The sequence below is a fragment of the Felis catus genome, chromosome C1 (genome assembly GCF_018350175.1).
Source record: "Felis catus isolate Fca126 chromosome C1, F.catus_Fca126_mat1.0, whole genome shotgun sequence".
In the NCBI taxonomy this organism is placed as follows: Eukaryota; Metazoa; Chordata; class Mammalia; order Carnivora; family Felidae; genus Felis; species Felis catus.
The window spans coordinates 53,368,156-53,374,963 of NC_058375.1; the positions used below are offsets into that span (position 1 = coordinate 53,368,156).

General features: G+C 40.3%; 1 long non-coding RNA gene across 1 annotated transcript; it reads right to left on the reverse strand.

Moving 5' to 3' along the window:
• Positions 1–2,809: 2,809 nt before the first annotated feature.
• On the reverse strand, positions 2,810–6,199 carry LOC109502370. Its single transcript, XR_002160935.2, has 2 exons — positions 6,151–6,199; positions 2,810–3,987 (listed from the first exon to the last, which is right to left on the reverse strand). It is a non-coding gene; the product is annotated as an uncharacterized LOC109502370 (long non-coding RNA).
• Between the last annotated feature and the right edge of the window lie 609 nt (positions 6,200–6,808).

Consider the following 6,808-nt stretch of genomic DNA (forward strand, 5'->3'; position numbering starts at 1 on the left):
CAAAGTGGGAAAATGTAGAGTTAAAAAAAGGGGGACACCTCGTGGTCACCTCAAGAGATTAAAAAAATTATATCCATCATTATATCCAAAATTATATCCATTGATAAATAACAGTAATTATTTAAAATTTTGTCTCAGGTCCAAGAGCTGAGAATGAATTTTTATTGGGGCTACTACCCTTATCTTCCTGCTTCTCTGTTCTTGCCTGTTTCTGATTATAGATGTTAAATGGCACTCTCACTGGTTGTCCTTTTACTTTGCCCCTAGGGACACCAGATTCTATTAACCATTTCCACAGCTTTCTATGGGACTTGCTCCTTTGACAGTAGCTATTCCAATCTTGTTGGTAGTTATAGTGATGGTGCCCCCCTCACCGACCCCGGCTTCTGATAGTTAAGTTTTATTATGGGGCTTCTATTATTTTGTAGTGCTAGCATCCTGGATGGTATGAAGGAGCCCAAATCTGTGACAGCTTTATCTCTGGGCCACAAGGAGTGCCACCACAAGACTTCTTACTGGTGCTGGTGCCCCTGTCACCAGTATACAGCTGTGGGGTGTGTGTTCTCCAGACCCTGCTATGGAACATAATCTGGTGGACCCTCTGGTCTCACAGTATGCAGCTGTTATAACGGACTCCTTTCTGTAGCCCATTTATTCCTTCCTCTTCCATCTGCCATGGCAACACAGGCAGTTCAACTTCAGCCTGAGTTATCAGATTTCCTAGGTTTCTAAGAGCCACCCTATAGTGAGTTTGCCCCATCCTATGAGGTAGGGGGTAGTCCTTGCGATGGTGCTAAATCCCACTTTCCAAGAAAGTGCTCAAACTGGCTCTCTCTCTCTCTGTCTCTCACATTGCCTTTTCCTGTTTCATGCTTTCTCGGTTTCTCATCATCCCTCTGCAGGGTATCAATAGAACTTCAGAATAACCAGCCAACACCGCCATACTTGTAGACATTATTCTCCCCATATCTTTCAAATGCCTGAATCATCACACTAGCAAAGCTGTCCCCTTCTACCAGGATGCATTCCCAAGTCACCAGCAGAGCAATGTTCAGCAATCATGGGGCTTCCTTGTGCCAGGAACTCTCTTCCCCACACTGCACTCACAATGAGGTCCTACTGGCTGGCCAAGCATGAGTGAACAATCCCTAAAACCTAATTTTACCACCTGCTTTCTTGGACCGTTTTTTACCAACTGTGTCACTTGGGTCCTCTGGGTAGTATACACCAAACCAAAATTAGGTGTGCAAAAGATGTATTGAGAAAACACCTGTGAAGGATAAAGGGGAGGGGAGCGAGAGTAGGTGGGGAGGGCCTTCAAACCACAGAGCAGGTCTGATACCTGTGAAAGGAGACAAGCTCAGGTAGGAAAAGCCCCGGGGCCACAGTGTACTTTGGAGAAATTCTGGCCAGGCAACTGAGGAGTCCCCAAAAAAGATTACCCACTAGAGCAATCTTCTGTCAGGCAGAAATGGCCCAGCTCTAGTACTGCACTGTGTTAAGTTATTGGCTGCAAGTTTCCTGCAGGGAGAATGCCCTCAGTATGAATGTTGCAGACCTGGAGGTACAACAACTGACTGGAGGTTGTTGGCCAATTCCACTTCTTTTTTGTTTTGTTTTGTTTTGTTTAAGTTTATTTATTTTGAGGGAGAGAGAGTGGGGGAGGAGCAGAGAGAGAGAGAGAGAGAGAGAGAGAATCCCAAGCAGGCTTTGCACTGTCAATGCAGAGCCTGACTTGGGGCTTGAACTCACGAACTGTGAGATCATGAGCTGAGCCAAAATGAAGAGTTGGACATCCAACCGACTGAGCCACCCAGGCGCTCCCCACTTGATACACTTCTTGAAGGAAGAGCTGAGTGGAACAGCTCCACAATCAAGTCTAACTGATGTGAGCAGGAGGGAAAGAAGCCACCACCAGGAGGCCAGGTGGAAAATGGAATGGTAGCCAGCCAAGGAGCTTTGTGGATGAGCATGGCCACGTGCAAATTTTTATTTACATGTATATGCATTGGATGGACTGGTTTACTGTTACAACAGGGCATAAATGGGCCTGTGAATAAACGGCTGGCAGTAAGAAATGAAAATTGACAAGGAAGGAGGCAAAAAAAATTGATAACACTTGGACACAAGAATTAAGAAGGCATAACTTCATGGAGCCGTTTAATGTAGGTGAAAATCATCCTATAATCCTCACTATACCCAGAGAGCAATCACTCTATTTATTATTGGAAGCATCACAGGAAGGATAGTCAAGTTGGGCATCATCTGTCCTATGAAGTAAATATGTACTCCTTTGTATAGGCACTTTCAAAAAATATTCAACAAAATGATTTTTTGAATGTCACTTGCTTAAATGGTAACTCCATTCTACACAAAAAGTTTATGACTTAAAAAGATTGATTTCCCTGCTAGATCGCTGGGTTATACTTTATTATCTTTCAAATATCCATGCCACCTGTTTTATGGATTTTTAAATATCCATATTATAGCTACCATTTTTAAAAATCACATTTTTGATAGAATGCACATTAGAGAGTGATAGAAAGGCTTCTGTAATTCAGGATGTGAAAAGAATTCAAATTTCAATGGCAAAATGTAAAATTCTTTTTGTATTATTTAACATAATTCAAGGTTCAAGGGAAATGTTTGTAGTTTACGTATTTACAACTTTCAAAATATCTTTCATAACCTTGGAAATAAAAATAAATAAAGTTAATGCTTATAAATATTTTAAAGACATGGTTAGATTATAACAAAAGCAGAATCTATAAATGATACTTCATGGTGGCTGAAATGAAACTCAGAAAAATCATTTGTATTAATTTTATTTAATCATAGGTACTCACAAGCACTGTCCTTTACAGCATAAAGTTAGATGTGAGGCTATTACTTGCCATTACATTTTAAGCAACAAAAGTATTTATCTCACTGTTACCATGGGCACCAGGGTATCTGATTCAGCATCAACTGATTCATGTTACTCATCATTCTTACCACTATTCTATATTTATATGGAATTAATAATATTTTATAATACTACACCTATTATTACTACATTAGTACTTTCACATTCCCCTTCGTGGTTAACTACAATAAGAAAAACAGGGAATCTGGGGGCACCAGGGTGGCTTGGTCAGTTAAGCATTCAACTTCAGCTCAGGTCATAATCTCACGGTTGGTGGGTTTGAGCCCTGCTTCAATCCTCTGTCTCCCTCTCCTTCTGCACTCTCCCAAAAGTAAACAAACATTAAAAAAAATTAAAACAATATAAAGAAAAGCAGGGAATTTGATGACAGACCTGGGTTTGAGTTCTAAATCTGCCTCACGTTAGTTGAATGACTACTCTTCATTATGTTAGTTGCCTAACGTGTAACATGGGGATAATAGTACCCACTTCAGGTGGTGATTGTGAGAATTCAGTATATGTAAATCACCTCTGTGGACCACAGTTTTTAATTTCCTGCTAAATCTCCTTAGTATTAGAGGCTGATCTTCTTTCTGCTTCACGGAGAACATTAGAATCTCACCAGTTCTTTTTCATAGATTTGTTTCTTGTCCCTTTACCACTTTCTTGAAGTTGCTCCCATTCAAAGACACCAGGAGCTTCCCAGCTGCCAAATCCAATTACCTCCATTTCAGTCCCCATTCTGTTTGCCCTCTCTGCTGCATTAGCAAGTCGACCACTCTCCTTCTGGAAACATTTCGCTTTCTTGCCGTCTCTGAAGCCACTCTTTCTAGTTCACTTCCAGTCTTTTTTTCTTTCTTTCTTTCTGATTTTGGGGTTCTTCTATAGCTGGCATATCATGGAATGCAAGGTCAATAGCAGAAAGCAGTGGTGACTTGGTTCAGCTTGTGAGTCGAGAAGGAAGCCAAGAAAAAAAACCAGGGCCAATACTGTGGAGACGCAGAAGCCAAGGAGGGGATGTGCCAGAAGCTGTAACCGACCTAGAGCCAAGAATCAGGAGCTAGAGATCGCCACTAAGGTAACTGCAGATAAGAAAACCGGAGAAATACCTAATGTGATACAACCGTGTTTGCCGGACACCCTTTTCATTTTTACCTGGCACTATTTTAACAGGCAGGGCACATAAATAGTCTAAGCAGCATCTTAACAGGACTGCCTAGTACCTTCCACTTCCTTTCCTTTCGGGCTTTTCGATGTTGTCCCTCAAGTACTATTTCTTGGACTTCTCTTTCGATACACACTCAGCCTGGAGGATGTCATCCAGTCTCATTTTAACTACCTGGCTCTCTTACAAGTTTTAGACCTTCTAATGGGTATATTTATCTAGATGTCCCACAGTATTTGAGGCTTAGATGCCTATATTGAGCTTGGTATCTTCTTAAATTGTTCCCTCCTTCATTTGCGGCATCGCCCCCATCCAATCTCTCCTATTAGAAACCACGATGTCTTCCTTAAGTTCTTTCTCTTTGCTGACATCTAGTAAGTTAGCACGACTTCTAAAAATAATGAGAATTTACTACGACTACTCTATTACTACTCCTCCTGCTGCTATTGCTCCTGCCTTTTTATCTTGCCCTGGAGCTAAGCACTCTGCTAAGCCCTTTATATACATTACCTCATCTAATCCTCATAATAGCCTTTAATAATAGCCTGTGTGTGCTGTTATTATCTCTGTTTTAGAGATGAAAAGTCTGACGTTCGGTGTATTTGAATTATTCTCTCGTTTTAAATAGCTTGCTCCAGTTACACAGAATTGAATTCCAGGTATTTTAACTCCAGATCCTGCTTTCTCCATCACTATATTCTGCTTGTACTTTGCTCTCTTGTGTTTCTCTCAAAAAGTCTCACAAATCTAGCCCCTCCTTCAGCTACAGTTACACAAGTTCCCATACCTGAGCTCCAAAAGCAGATGGATTTGCATTGGAATCCTGGGGCCCCTACCTGCTGTGTGACTTTGGACAAGTTACCTTCTGTGACTTCCTCATTGGTAAATAGGTATGTACTAGCTACATTGCAGGTTGATTCTAGGGTTTAAAATTAAATAATACAAAGAAAAAATAAAGAATACAGCATAGGTAACCTATGTAAAGCTCTGTACATTTAATACATATAAGTTACATGATGCTTAATTCATCTGTTACTGTTACTATTCTACTCTGGTATAAACCCATAACTGTCTTTACTTTGTTTCAAAAGATTTCTAACTGGTCTCCCTAGCATAAGACCTGCTAAATTCATTCTCTCAGTTGCTATCAGAATTATTTTTCTTAAAGCTGTATCTGATCACGTCATTCCCCTAAGGAGCTTCTACGAGTTTTTTGCTTTTCTCTACGAGTTTGCCTTTTGTGCCATACTGAAGCATTGAAATCAAATTCTTAAAATGGAATGACACCTGCTATCATTCTCATTTATTTTCTGCTACTCTCCCAAAAGTAACACAGCCTTCATTAACACCAAACTTATTGTTTCATGTTTATGCCAGTCCCTTTGATGCTTTTGGGTCTCTCTCTGTTCCCTGTTTCAGTACTTACCTTTTGTCATCTGGAAAACTCTTTCTTGTCCTTCAAGGCCCAGTTCCTCATGATACCTTCCCCTAAGTCAAAATCAAACACCCCTCTGTGCTAATAAGAGTACTTTAGTCATAGTATTTATCATGCCAAATTTGCAGTTACTGAATTGCAATTACTTTCCCTAGAGAAAAGACCATTTCCAGATAAAAATCCATCAAATTTGGTGTGTTTGTACAGTATCTGGTACATTGTAGGCAATCACTATATGTCACTGAATGAATAAATGACAAAAATTTCTTATTAAGTTTACAAGGTCTTTTCTCATGCTTTTTTTCATCACATTAGCATAATATATAAGCATAAGATTGGATACAAGAGGCTATATTATTATCAATAGTGACTTATTAAACTTCACCAACATTTTCCCCAATTGCAGCGCTTTAAAAATATACAAAAATAGGGGCGCCTGGGTGGCTCAGTCAGTTGAACTTTCAGCTCTTGATTTTGACTCAGGTTATGATCCTAGGGTCTGGGATTGAGCCTTGCATTCAGCTCCCTGCTGAGTGTGGAGCCTGCTTAAGATTCTCTCTCTGTCTTCCTCTGCCCCTCTCCCCTGCTCGTGCGCGCGCGCTCTCTCTCTCAAAATAAAACAAATTTTTAAAAACATATACATACAGGGTCGCCTGGGTGGCTCAGTCGGTTGAGCATCCGACTTCGGCTCAGGTCACGATCTTGCGGTCCGTGAGCTCGAGCCCCGCGTCAGGCTCTGGGCTGATGGCTCAGAGCCTGGAGCCTGCTTCTGATTCTGTGTCTCCATCTCTCTCTGCCCCTCCCCCGTTCATGCTCTGTCTCTCTCTGTCTCAAAAATAAATAAAATGTTAAAAAAATTAAAAAAAAACATATACACACAAAAATAACCTCCAAAAGGTTTAAAAATAAAGGCAAAACTGAGCACTGCTCATGTTTTAAGAACAAAGTAATTATACAGATCATGATAATTACCTGTGGCTATTGGTAAATACATTGCAGCTTGATAATTATACTCCATTTCAGGTTCAGATTAGAATGTTCCTCTAATTTGCCACAGAAGCTACTATTTAAAGAGGCTAAAACCTGGAATGAGAGGAACTCTTTGAATTGTAGTAGCATTTCCAAGTCTTTGCAGTTTCCATCCACTTCTCTCATGTGGCAATAATAATTCAGTTAAATAATTTAAAATCAGTAAGTTCTGTTATTTCCCTGAATTCCTTGGAAACAGTTGAGCCAAAGTAATGAGGAAAATCATTGATCTGAAAACTAGAGCAGTGTTCATCAAAATGTGAGTAATGACTCA